This window comes from Podarcis vaucheri, assembly GCF_965113315.1.
Source record: "Podarcis vaucheri genome assembly, chromosome: 12".
Lineage (NCBI taxonomy): Eukaryota > Metazoa > Chordata > Lepidosauria > Squamata > Lacertidae > Podarcis > Podarcis vaucheri.
Genome location: NC_138750.1, coordinates 61222828 through 61236923, shown reverse-complemented (window position 1 = coordinate 61236923; position 14096 = coordinate 61222828). Strand labels below are relative to the sequence as shown.

The 14096-nt window shown below is 47.1% G+C and overlaps 1 protein-coding gene and 1 long non-coding RNA gene across 16 annotated transcripts in view; one reads left to right on the top strand and one right to left on the bottom strand.

Moving 5' to 3' along the window:
* LOC309515150 overlaps window positions 1–14096 on the bottom strand; it is a 227725-nt gene that overhangs the window by 94617 nt on the left and 119012 nt on the right. The gene's annotated exons all lie outside the window — the stretch shown is intronic.
* Window positions 641–14096, top strand: part of LOC309514805 (uncharacterized protein) — a 214980-nt gene continuing 201524 nt past the window's right edge. For 11 of the 15 annotated variants that reach the window (XM_082192105.1, XM_082192104.1, XM_082192111.1 and 8 more), the window contains exon 1: window positions 641–875. The gene's annotated coding sequence lies outside the window, so the exon portion shown is untranslated. Of the gene's footprint in view, window positions 876–3838; window positions 3991–14096 lie in introns of those variants that run through there. The other 4 variants (XM_082192108.1, XM_082192109.1, XM_082192099.1 and 1 more) reach the window with 2 other exon arrangements.

Genomic DNA, 14096 nt, shown 5'->3' with positions numbered 1-14096 from the left:
TCCTTGGAGGAAAGAAATACATGAGAGAATATTTTTTAAAAAACACACAAATTTCTTAACATAAGTTAAGTTCAATTAACTGAAAACAGCTTGCAGATACTTAATTGACTTAGGATTTTATTTATGTTAAGTGATGAATTAATATGTTTAATTTCATAATGCGAAGATCTAAGGATGTTAATGTTTAAGTTAAATTTTATAAGAACTGTGATTTGGATAAAATGATATGCAATGAAATTCAAGCAAGGGGAAGCGAGGAAGTCACTTAACAATGTTAATAAGTGTCATTTTCAATAAGGCTATGATTTATGTTTGTTTGTGTTTGTTTATAATGTTGTGAAAACCAATAAATTTTTTGGGGGGGAAAAAAGAGATACACGTACATGAGAGAATTTTTTTAAAAAACACGAATTTCTCCTCCGCCTCAGGCGCCGGCCCCGCCCTTCCCCCCACCCCTCACGACAACTGTCCCGCGCGCCTCCCAAACTTGCTCCCTTTCCATTTTGCCGCCGCGCGCGCCTGCCCCGTCCCCGCCCCTCCCGCCGCCATTGGCCGCGGGGCGGGCGCCGGCGAGTCGCCATTGGCCGACTACTCAAGAGGAGCCCGCCTTCCCGCCAGCAAGCTAGAGAGGCGCGTGGGGCGAGTCCTGAGGCGGCTGAGGCGGCGCCCAGCCCGAGGCCGCCACTCCTCCTTCCCGGCCCCGCGCGCGCTCCCGCGCGCTCGCTCGTGCACACGGCTCCGCCTTCTTCCTGCCTTCCTCCTCCTCCTCCTCCTCCTCCCGGCCGGGTTTCGCTGAAGGGGACGGGCGGGCGAAGGCAGTCGCAGGAGGGACCGCATTCGCCGGGTGGCGGACACCCCACCCCACCCCCGGCTCGGTAAGGGGCGAGAGTGTGTGGAGGGGGACACGGCTGGCTGGAGGGGGGGGTCAGTCGGTTGAGGGTCTCCTTGAGGGGGTCAGGGCTTGGGAGCGGGGAGGAAGGGGTTAATTGGGGAGGGTTTCCCCCCGGGGGGGCAGCAGGGGTGCTTGGACTTTGGAGGGGGGCGCTGCGCACTAGGAAGGAAGGGGTTAAGTTGTGGGGGGTGTTTCCTTAGGGAGGGGGCAATTTGGGGAGGGGAGAGGTCGGAGCGGCAAAGGGTTAATAGTGGGGGCCGTGGGGAGGAAGGGGTTAATTGGGGGTTCCCCACCGAGGGGGCAGCAGGGGCGCTTGGGCTTTGGAGGGGGGCGCTGCGCACTAGGAAGGAAGGGGTTAAGTTGTGGGGGGTGCTTCCTTAGGGAGGGGGCAATTGGGGAGGGGAGAGGTCGGAGCGGCAAAGGGTTAATAGTGGGGGCCGTGGGGAGGAAGGGGTTAATTGGGGGTTCCCCACCGAGGGGGCAGCAGGGGCGCTTGGGCTTTGGAGGGGGCGCTGCGCACTAGGAAGGAAGGGGTTAAGTTGTGGGGGGTGCTTCCTTAGGGAGGGGGCAATTGGGGAGGGGAGAGGTCGGAGCGGCAAAGGGTTAATAGTGGGGGCCGTGGGGAGGAAGGGGTTAATCGGGGTGGGTTCCCCCCCAAGGAGCAGCAGGGGCGCTTGGGCTTTGGAGGGGGGCGCTGCGCACTAGGAAGGAAGGGGTTAAGTTGTGGGGGATGTTTCCTTAGGGAGGGGGCAATTGGGGAGGGGAGAGGTCGGAGCAGCAAAGGGTTAATAGTGGGGGGCGGTGGGGAGGAAGGGGTTAAAGCGGGGGAGAGGGAAGCAGGAAGGGGCTAAGTTGGGGTGCCTTCAAGGAGGGGGGAGCATGGAGAGGGGGGAGGACAGGGCGGGGCCAATTGGGGGGGTCCCTTGGGTGGGGTGGGGAGGCAAGGAGGGTTTGGTTGTGGGGTGGCCAGGAGTGTCCCAGGAAGGGACGGGCGCGCGCGAGGTGGTGGGGGGTTTCCTTGCAGATGCAATGCCTTGCCAACTGGGCCGTTAATTCCCTGCAACTTTGGGGGTGCACTTCTGGGTCAGGGTGTGTGTGGGGGGCGGGTGCGCGCCATCCCTCCCTTCCTGGGCCCCTGACTTTGAGGTCTGCAGCTGCCAGGCCCCGGAGAGCAAAGCGAGGGCTGGGCATGTGCGCGCCGGGGCGCGAGGGTTTGCCAGGAATCTGCGGCGTGGCGGGCGGCGGACTTCAGCCCGGAGAGCCGGAATGTGGGGAGGTGGGGATGGGCGGGCAGACCCGAGGAGGGGGATCCGGGCGGGTGGGGCGCAGGAAACCGGGGTGCATGGGCGGGGTGCGCAGAGTGGGTGCCCTGGGACTCCCCGCCGCGTGCTGGGAAGGAGGGAAGGGAGGAAGCTGGGTGGGTGGGTGGAGAGGCTAGGGGCTCCGCAGCGGGGACGGGGTTGTCCGGCAGGCGGCTGGCTCTCTCGCTCGGGGTGGGTGTGGACTGTCTGCAGTGCTAGTTGGAAAGTACCCAGGATTTGTGCGCGCGCATGGGAGCGATCGCTGCGAGAGGGAGCATTTTCAATGTGGTGGGAGTAACAGTCGGTGTGTGTGTGTGTGTGTGTGTGTGGCCTTGAGCATCATGCACCTTCCCCATTTTTTCAAACAAACAAAAGCCCGCCCTGCTGCAGAACCCAAGCATTTTGGGAAAAGGTGGGGTGGGGGGAATTCCTGTTTACGGCGTCCTCCCAAGCGACAGCAGCTCTTGGAAACTTGATAACCTCGCCAGTCCTTTCTCTTGCCCTTTCCCTCATCCTGGGCGTCGGGCCTGAATCCCAGCGTGTATAATGCAGGTCATCTGTGAGAGTCTGGAGTGAAATGATATCAGACTTTGTATTTTAACTGCGTTAAATGTGTGGTGCAACTCTTGGTGGCATAGCTAGAAACTTTGCATTTTACTCTTCCGAGTGTTTTTCTTTTTCACGTCCCTCCTCCAAAACATACCAACTTAATTTCTTTGGCATGTGTTCAGAATTGCAGTTTAGGCTACTCCGCAAGCATTTCATCTTCCCATATACCAGAATGTTGGCTTGCATGCTATCAGAGTGTCATTTATTTTGTTTTGGGTGCAGTCCTGTAAGGTGGAGGCATTTTGCAAAACTTCACAGAGCAGGAAGGTTTAGAGGGGGTGTTGATCTGCTAGCTAATTAACAGCCTTCTAAGTGGTGGAAGGCAGGGATGGGCTGCAATAATGATAGATGCTAATAGGAACAACAGCAAACTTGCAGAAAGGGGCGTTGGGAGGAACATCTTGACTAAATTAGGAGGACATCTGTCTTGGGAAGATGCCTGAGTTATGTCATCCCAGAGGAAGTGAAAACTGGGCGGGGGAAAGGCATAAAGTTTGAAGGTCTAGAGCATTTGTCCCCAACCTGGTGCCCTCAATATGATTTGGACTACAGTTCCCATCATCCCCCAGCCAGGACAACTGTGCTGGCCAGGACATGTTCTGCCAACATTTAAAAGTACCACGTTGGAGGGTGGCAGCTCTGTAGTGCAGAGTGCTGCAAAGAATTCCTGGTTTTCTTCTCCCTTCCCTTCTCAACTGTGTAGCAAGTTCTCAAAGACCTGGATTTCGAGTGAAGTCCTTTGTCTGCTTTGCATCTTGGCTTCTGATCGTAGACTTCTGCCTGCCTCTCTCTCCCTCTTCCCCGCCTCCCCCTTCCTGGTTACGTGGTTCCTCATCTGCTGTTGCCTTTCTGCAGCTATGACTGGCTGGTCTCCTTCCCAGCTTTTACAGGGATGGTTCTAGCATTGCATCAGGGGATATTTTGTGCTGTAATCCAGCAACGCAGCCAGGATAAGCGATCGCAGAACCGCTGCTTGAGGGGATGGGTGTGGTGAGCTGCGTGGATGCAGCAGCCGAGGCACGGCCGGCCTATACAGTAACTCTGCCCAGTCATCGGCACAAGGGATCTGAGCGGCAAGCTATTTTTATAAATCGGGCCTAGCTTCAAGCTGGGCGCACCGATTTAGAAGGAACAGTTGTCGTATTTTAAGTATTAAATGAGTGTGGTATGAGTGCGACGCTGCCTCGGGTAAGTTTAGACATAGGGCCCTGCTGTTCTTGGGTAGGAAGGGGCCTCTTGCTGAACGAATCCGCCCCCCGCCTTCAAGTGCATACCAAGCCTGCCTGCCTGCTTTGTCATTGCCACATTCACTTTTCGCTAGAGAGCCTCTTAAAATTAAAATTCCAGAAGGGTAGCTGTGTTTGTCTGAAGCAGTGAAAGGGCGGAGAGCTGTGGTACCTCCAAGGCTTAACGGTCTTCAAGGCACTGCAGCACTTGTGGTCGTGGACCCTGAAACTTCCGTACTCTCTAACTCTTCTGCTTCGTGGTTTCCCCCCTCTATCCCCCAGCTGTCCTCTTGCTTACATTGCTTTCCCAACTCTGCCTCCTCCGTGCATGACACAGAGCTCTCCATTTTGCAGGATTGCTTAAAAGCCAGAGTTTGTAGTGAGTGAGAAGCACCAAAACTTGCCGAGACAGACAAACCTTTGTTTATAGCACGGTTTGTAAAGACTTATAATTTGTTCTGGGCCACGGATCCAAAGCATCCCTTTGCTCTTTATTTTCTCTGCAGTGAAGCATTAAAAGCACATTTTTTATAAGTGTTGGATATAGAGTCATCTTGGTTATTTGTTTTTATTTATTTATTTCATAGCATGTCTCACCTCAAGGGCTTGAGGAGTGTTAACCACAAGTTAAAACATGCTTCAAGTGGTTGTCTTTTCAGTTGTTGGTATCCGTCTGACTTGGAAGACAATGGAAGAGTGCACCGTTGGGGATAAAGTCAAACCATTGGAGAGTTCTAGCGCCTGCTATGGCTGTAGAGACTGACGCAGGAGAGGCATGTTTTGATGCAGCTAGGGCAGAGGAAGGCGCCTGTTTTTTCTGCTACAGGTGTGCCATGGCGTTTTTTCTCTCTGTACTCTTCACAGCAGTCATTCCTCCTCTGATCACTAAGGGGGGAAAAAGAAAAGAATGTCTCAAGTGTATGTCAATACAATGGGAGAGGGACTAGTTCATGATATGGTTGAAGGGAAATGAGAAAAGATTATTTAGATGACAGTTACATAGAGTAAGTGAAAGAGGAACAAAGGGAGAGACCTATGCAGACCTAAAAAAGGCTTCTGCAACATAGAGAATCATGGAAGATTGTCACAGATCAGTCTGCAGATTGAAATTCAAGGATATTATTAAATCAGGGTGTAGCTTATTTTGCAGGGCAGGTATGTGGCTCTTACTGAATTAGCTATGCAGTTTGTCGTCTTGAAAGCCACTTGTTCTCACAGGGAAGAGAAACAAGGTGGTCAGGAAGAGTAAGTCACTCTGCTGTCTGGAATGTCTAGAAGAGGGCGGCAAAAATGGTGAGGGCTTAAGAGAGCAAATCCAACGAGAAAGAGTTGGGTCTGTTTAGCCCAGATGTGGGGATGATTTAAGGTGTGACATGATGACCACTTTCAAATATGTGCATATTCATAGTCACATGCATGCCGGGAGAAATGCATAGTCACATGCATGTCGGGAGAAATGACATGCATGTCAGGCTCATCTCAGCTATCTGCCAATCTCCCATTCCCACCACCCTTCTGAGTAATACCCCTCCCCACCTTCTCACTATATAGAAGGATCTGGCAACCTCTGTTTCAGTGTATCTGAAGAAGTGTGCATGCACACGAAAGCTCATACCAAGAACTAACTTAGTTGGTCTTTAAGGTGCTACTGGAAGGAATTTTTTTATTTGGGAGAAAATATGTTTTCTGCTGCTCTAGAGCAGAGGGTCTGGACCAGCAGGTTCAGATTACAAGAAAAAGGATTTCCACCAAAGAACGTCCTGTTGCATGAGTTATTTGACGGTGGAGTAGACCATCTTTGAAGGTGCCATGCTGTGCTTCATGAGAGGTTTTCAATGCTTGACCCGATATTGGAGATGCTGTAGCAATGAATTTCCAGCATTGGCAGAGAGTTTTGACTAGATGACCTTTGAGGGTCTCATTCAGGTTATGTTGCTCCAATTGCAGCTTTCTGTTCATTGCCCTGCACTGCTTTTGTGCTATGTGTGGTGTAGTTGTGGTTTTGCTTCTGGATGTGGTTTGATTTAAGTTAAAATATGCTGGTGTCAAGCTCTCCTTACATTCTTGGGCAGCTCCCGGCTGGATTGGTCAACCTGTGTGATCCCCTCTCCCCATGATCCCACCAGACATTGGGCTGCCTCTTCAGCACAACCGTAGTATTGCACAGAAGTTGTCGAAGGTCCTGGATTTGATTTCTGGTATCTCCAGTTAAAATTGCCTTCTTAATAGATTGCAGCAGGTTTGTAGATCATACAAAATCAGATTGCCCCCACGTATCTCTTGCCGCACATTCGTGGCCTCAGAGTGCAAAGAAAAGAGGTTCTATTCCTGTTTATGAAAGTTTACCTGGAGACTATTCTGACTCGCCATAGGTGATCAGTGGCTCTTCATAAGCCTGAGTTAAAAGGATATTGGGTAACAGAAGTCTCTTCCAGACCTTGGAAAGTTTCCTGCTTGTCCTGGGCATGCAGTGCTGGGCTCAAAGAAACCTGGATCTCCTGCTGCGGAGAAACAACTTGAAATACCTGTAGCCTATGTTGATGTGGCACATGGCATGCCAGCCATTGTCAGAAGTGTTTGCGTACACGAGGCATTAGTAGACCTACAAGGGACATGTTGCAATTGCTGTTCTGCTGTTGCTATCACTGTATGTTTGGGCCCTTTGTATTCTGTCTGCTAGTAAACAGTTGGCAAGCCTTGTGCTGGTGGCTTGAAGGATTTTACAACCATTTTTAAATGTCTACACTGGCCATTATGGCTCGTGAATGTTCTGTTTATTGCTTCTTTTGTCACTCCTTGGCAGATTTGTCTTGGGCCCCTGCCTTTGCTTTTATTGTCCAGTGTTATTTATACCGCATGACTTGCAGAATCCAGATCTAATTTAGTTTGTGATTTATGGACGCTTGCTTCTCTTCCGATTCATGTCATTGTATTGCCGGTATGTCTGTCTGTCCTCCTCCTCTTCCATTGCCACCACCCAGTTCCAGCAAGTCTATTCAGGACGACTTCTTTTGAAACGACTCCAATCAGCCAAACCCGATAAACAGAGCGGGGTGGCAACAACCCCCTAATTTCAGAGGTTAATTAGCTGCATGGCATCAGATATGCAATGGAGGCCTTGATAGATCTCTGTGGTCTGTTGATATTCAAGCAGATGGGTGCCTTCAATTTGAAACAACCGTAATTAAGTTTTGGTTAGCCAGGCAGGACTGTCACTGCTCCTGTGTTTACCTTGGCAGCAAACCAAAGGCAGGAATTATTCAATCCATATTGGGAATCTGATTATTGCTGCTAAACAGATGAGTTGATATTATTCCTTAAATCTCTTTATATTTGGATGCTGCCTCCCACATGGATGGTGGTGGTTTTTCAGAATGAAGCCAGAACGCTTGCTTCTCCTGGGCGACTTCTCTTGGCAACTGCTTCATACCACAGAAAAAGATGTGCAGGACCAGTAGTTAAGGCGTGCACTCTTTCGAGTTGTGCTTCATCGGGCATAGGGTGTGTCTGGCCTAGAGCCAGGCATGAAGGCACCCTTGTTTCTGCTGCAGCAGCCTTTCCCAGCTTGGTGGGAGTTGTCATCCAAAACATGTGGAGAGCACAGAGTTGGGGAAGAGCTGGTCTGGAGATTGCCTAGCCTGAATTGGAGCACTTTGCAACCCTGTTTCCCCAAAAGTAAGACATTTCCCGAAAATAAGACCTACTTACAGTTTTGCCTCTCGCTGTAATATAAGGCATCCCCCCAAAAGAAGACCTCCCCAGAATATGTGTACCGTATTCTTCTTCATGGAAAAATAAGACATCCCCTGAAAATAAGACCTAGCGCATCTTTGGGAGCAAAAATTAATATAAGACACTGTCTTATTTTCAGAGAAACAGGGTAGTAGTGACATACTTTTGCTTTGGGGGGTGATGGCAAGCATGTAGGAGTTCTAGGTCAGGGGTCAGCAACCTTTTTCCGCAGGGGGCCGGTCTACCACTATCCCTCAGACCTTGTGGGGGGCTGACTATATTTTTTTTGGGGGGGAATGAATGAATTCCTATGTCCCACAAATAACCTGGAGATGCATTTTAAATAAAAGCACACATTCTACTCATGTAAAAACACGCTGATTCCTGGACTGTCCGTGGGCCAGATTTAGAAGGCAATTGGGCTGTATACCCATGTTCTAGGATAGCTATTTGTTTTCATTTTACATAGCTGCTCAGTGAGAGCTCTTGAGATTCTATTAGGAACAAACATAGGCTGGATGCAGTTTATGTGCTGAAAGCAGGCAAATTGTAGCCTTCACATCCAGCCCTTCCCCTCTGTTGCAGGAAGTCACGCCTCATGGTGGCAGAGCTTCAGCCGAGTTAAATCAGAATCCGATGGCTTTATTGGGTCCTGGATCAAAGTCTCACTTGCCCAAAGTAACTCACTACTCATTTATTACCAATCTCTTTTCAAACACTGGTTTAAACAGATGGATTTGATAATGCTTCTGGCGCAGTGGAGAATGCTGACAGCTTTCATTTCTGTGATCAACCCTGTACTTAATAGCTGAAGTCTCAAATATTGTGGTTATTTTGGTGGTTACCTTTTTCCTATAGGAAAGCAGATGGGCCTGAGGCCCAAACTCTCCAGCAGAGATGGGGAACATGTGGCTGTGCAAATGATAATCAGCCAGCATGATCAAGGAGTCTAGCAACATCTGGAGGGCTACAGGGTCCCTATCCCTGCTCTTTAGTAGTGTCCCACACATCCCAAATTGCCTCTGTCCATCCTAATGAAAAGAAAGCTGTTATGAAATTTCTGCACATGATCTACGTTTGAGCTGCGTTCACAGCACCAGAGCTTGGCCAAGGTGGAAGGCCCAGTGAAGAGCTATCCTTTGAGTGCAGTAAAATTCTAAAATCCTGATAGGAATATGACAGATTTTATGATTTAAGTGAAACCACCAATCAGCCTGTGAGTAAATCTGTCAAGGCACATTTAATCAGCCACAGTTGGCACAGCTCTTTGCATTAAAAGAAACCTAATGGCTTTTTACGGGATGTTGGTGCATTGAGTTTGGCTTTCTACGGCTTTAATCAAAAGCCAGGGATGAATAATTAATCGCTGGATATCGAACTTGGGAGTCCAGACGGGAACTCTGACTTGGACTTTTCCTTCATATGTTGACCTGACCAGTCATAGCCTGGATATCCAAATGTGTAAGCATGTTGCCATAGAATACTTTTGAAATAACCATCATGTTTTGTAACAATCTGTTGCTCAGATGACCTGCCGTTCAGATGATCATTGCTGGAAGAAAGAAACACCCCCATTTCTTTGCTTTTAGGTATGGACTCCAAAGATTAGCCTGTCCATATTTGTAGCAGCTCCAAAATAAATAAATAAATGACAATATTTAATTTTAAATGAAGTCCTCGTTCCAAGAAATGATTAGGTGAAAGTGTACGTATTTGTTGCCATGCTGCCCTGTGAGAATAATCTATGAGCAGGAGCAGTCACCAGTAAGAAAAAGAGTTCGGAATAGGCCAGTATAGATGTGGATTGAATCAAGTGACTTTTCTTCTTTAACCTAGCTCAGCGTTGTCCTCTGAACCAGCCAGATGTTTGACTGACAAACAACCACAGTCCATCGTTTGAAAAATATGACGCGTGAGCCGTCTTGCTCCAAAATGGCAACTAGGCATTCCGTTCTGCAACCCTGGTTTAAGGAGCCATTGGGCACCCACCTTCTCTAACTAAATTTCTAACACTGTCGAGTGTGATGTTGCTTCTATAAGCTGGACGGTTCGGTTGGAAAACTGAAGTATTATTTGCTGACGCCCTGTGTTTTACAGAGAGTGTTCTATTTTTATACTTGTGTGCAACCTTGGAAACCCTTGCAGGTAAGAGGTGGGGTGCAAATATTTTAAATAAATTAAAAGGTAGGCTCTCTCCCTTGAATTGGCTTCCTCCCCAGCTGCTGGCACATGGCTTAGCAGCTGAGTGGCAGGAGGGAGGTTTTGGCTCACAGTCACCTTGTGCTGGGCAAGACAAGGCCTTTTTCTGCACATTTTTCTCTGCTTTGCCAGCCTGCAGTTTGGAGTCACAGGGGTGATCTGTGCCCCAAAGTTTGTACTGTATATATGGTGCTGTGCCTGCTCTTCTGTACGCACGTTGGGAGAAATTCCCCCAGGCTTTCGGTGGGAGACCGAATTTGATGCGGGGGGGGGGTGATGCAAGGATCATACCATGGTAAAAGATTGGCATGCAGAGCAGTAAAGTGAAGTATGTTTGGGGGGGGTCTTGTGGAACAGCTTGGCTGAACAGAACAGCTTGGGCTTCTTAAAGGTCCCTCGCTGTGAAGGGCAGGCTGCATCTGTTGTTGCTACTCAAAGCCAGCCCGCCACGGAGAGCATGCAGGGCTTCATCAGACGCCAGGGGATGCTCCTCAGCGGAGTGACAGGGTGGAACTCTGGGCTTCAGTTGGGAGATAAGCGAAAGTTAAATGCAAATTCTACTACCTATACAGCACTCCTCGGGAGTGCTCAGATTGCTTTGCCTACATTAACTGTAACCTTTAGCTCAGCTAGGGCTCAGCTTCATGCTTTAGGCAGTGTTAGAAACTCAGATATATAAGCTAATCACCAAATGCTACCTCAAACCTGGATTATGGTCGCCACAACAGAATGTCTATGCGCCGTTTACCCCCCAGGTGGGATTTATTTTTATTCATTTCATTTCTATACCGCTTTATATTTTAAAGAGGGGAAAATCTCAAAGCTGTTTACAACGCATCCAGTAAAACAATCCAGAATAAAACTAATTCAAGCTTCAAGGAAAATATTTCAGATCCTTCTCTTAAGGGGCATTTTGCTTTCCCCATATTGATTTGCCTGCTTAATTTATAGAGCTGCCCCATAGCAGAGGTTCTCTCGGAAGCCAGTGTAGTGTAGTGGTTAGAGTGTCATACTAGGACCTGGGAGATCTGGGTTCAAATCCCCACTCAGTCCTGAAGCTCACTGGGTGACCATGGAGTCAGTCCCAGTCTCTTAACCTACCACACAGGGTTATTGTAGGGATTGACTAATAGATAGATAGATAAATAATTAATTTATTATTCATACCCCACCCATCTGACTGGGTTATCCCACCCATTCTGGGCGGCTCCCAATAGAATATTAAAAACATGATAAACTGAGGAGGGAAGTGAACCATGTACTCCTTGGAGAAAAAGTTGGGATATAAATGCAATAAACAAACTCTTCTGATTATCTGCTTAAGAAAGTTGGAGGGGCCAGCCAGGTGGAAATGTCTTGTCACCAACCTGGTACCCAGAGATCTCCATGTGGTTGCAATTGGACCTGTGCCAGTCGTAAAATGCGCCTGGCGCCTGGCTAATTTCTAACACTGGCTTTGAGTGACGTTTGAATCAGGGCCTTGTGACCTAGAGCTCTGTCCTCTTAACCAGGACTCTACATGACTGGCCCGGATTCTTCCTTGCTTGGATAGGTGGGTCCAGAAATTTGTGCAGGTGAAGGAAATAAATTGTGAAGACCTCAACCCTGCGTGGCCTTCAGCGTAAGAGCTCTTACTGTCATCTTGTTCCTGTCACGCAAAAAAGCTTTCAGGCTTCCCGTAGGTTTGCTAATGGGGCAGGCTGTGTCTGTGGGTAGGAAAGGTCAGCAAAATGAACAGCAAAGTCTGCAGTCATGGGAGGAATTCATTCCTGGCCCTCTGCAGCTCTGAAAGTACCTTATTTAAAGAAAATGCCTGTAAAAAACTTCAAGCCCTTCCTCCAAAATGGCTGCATTCTGCATGAGATCAAGCTAAATATGAATCAGGGTGGATTTGATTTAAATCAAATCGATTGAAATCATGATTTAAATCACTAGTCAGTAAGACTTGATTTAAATCATTTTTTTACAGAAAGGCTCATTCTTGCTGGTATCATCTTAATACTGTATTTACAACTAGAGGAAGGTTTCATTTTTGGAATAATAAAATTTCAGAGTAGTTTTTACAGTTATATCAAAAATTACTGATTTGGTTATACTATTAGAAATACATAGATAATTATGAAATGATTGTGAGGTTTAATAACTTAACTGTTTATATTTGGACAACTTTTCTGCTGTACTATATTGGAAGGAGAAAAATAATCATTTCCTTAATAACAATTTAAACAATTTATTTAACTAAAACAATAACATTATAGCATATGCATCTATGTTTGTTAACTGATGTGGTTAAACAATTTTTTTTAAAAAAAACCAACAGACTGAGATTTAACACACATGAAAACCTTAAAACAAATCTTTATTTCATGATGAATAGCCTTTGGACTATAATGTAACTTAAATAGAAAACTATCTTTAGAAAGATTTTTTCCTCCAAAAGCATTTTATTTTAAAAATGAAATTTAAATTTAAAAAATGATTAAAATAAAAAATATGATTTTTTTATTTTTATCTACACTAATATGAATACAGATGCAGTTAGGTCTACCCTTGGTTGGAGGCAGCAAAGCTGAATTATTCTGGTTTTTAAAAAAATGAAAACAGCTGATTTCTGGCTGAGTTTGAAGTATACATAGAGTAGGTAGCATAAAGGGAGTAGCTCAGGTGTGGCCTTGAATTAGGGTGTGGAGGTAACTTCCACCTGGTGTTGTTGTTTACTAAAATGCTAAAACAGTTTCAAAATAGACAGCTGTATCTGACTAGGTTTGTCGAGTAGGCCCAGCTGAAATGTACCCAAGGTAGCCGTGTCTATCAATTTCAGTGTGTCTACTCTGAGCAAGGCTCACATTGGATGCTATCCAATACGGGAAGAAAACAGCTAAAATCGGTGAGAACCAGGAAATGGCAAAGACTGCGTAATAAGCAACAGATTAAGAGTATGCAAAGCAGTTCCATAGTATATCCTGCTCAGAGCTTAGGAAGATGGGACACATTTTCACCTGGGCATAAAACGGACTCTGCTGCTCTCCACATACTTTAGTTTGCAGCTTCCATCTTCCCCAGCCCAAACTCCTGGGCACCAGCTTTCGGTTATTAAATGGCTGCGTGCTCGTGACTCCTGGGATTTCCCCAACACTGTTGGTACTTGCTTCTCTCATATTGTTTGCATGGTATTCATATTCAAGTACCTGGTTGCATTTTCTCCATGGAAAACGCATGCATGGGGAAGAAAATGAGGACCAACCCAGCTGCAAAAACAAACAAACCACCATGGAGCTGCCTATAGGCATATTTACCATATTTTTTGCTCTATAAGACTCACTTTTTCCCTCCTAAAAAGTAAGGGGAAATGTGTGTGCGTTTTATGGAGTGAATGCAGGCTGCGCAGCTATCCCAGAAGCCAGAACAGCAAGAGGGATTGCTGCTTTCAGTGTGCAGTGATCCCTCTTGCTGTTCTGGCTTCTGAGATTCAGAATATTTTTTCCCTTGTTTTCCTCCTCCAAAAACTAGGTGCGTCTTGTGGTCTGGTGCGTCTTATAGAGCAAAAAATACGGTGATTATTACAGGTTGCCTGTTCTTCTTGGTCTCGCCTTAATTACATTTTAAAATGCGAAGAATACGAGACTGTTGTTTTTAAATAGGATTGTTGTCTGCTTATGTGATATATACAGAAATTACAGCGCTTTTAGCAGACTGCTCAGCTCCCATCAATGGCCCTTTGATTCTCTTTGGGGCTTGTGAAGCCAGAGGCTACTTGTGGCACACAGGGATATGGAATCAGCTGATGGTTGGTGCCTTGAATATTTTGACGCCCACAATAGTCACTTGCGTGAAGCCAGTATGCTGGGAAAGCCATTGCTAGCTGGGCCCTGCTGAACTGGGTGGGTCTAGGCTGAGGAGTCATTGGGCATCTCTGGAGATTTCTAGTTTCAGACAGAGTGCATTAGGGCTGCAATTGCAAAGCTGGTCAGCCAGAGCCAGAAACCGAATTTAGGAAAGGGTTTTAATGATATTTCTTAGTCTTAATGCCCCTTTCTGTGCTGTGGCTGCTTTAATGAGATGCATTATTCATCTGGAGTGGGATCTTGGTGGGTGGAAGGGCAGGCTGTCTTTTCTGGCATAGGATTAGGTCATATT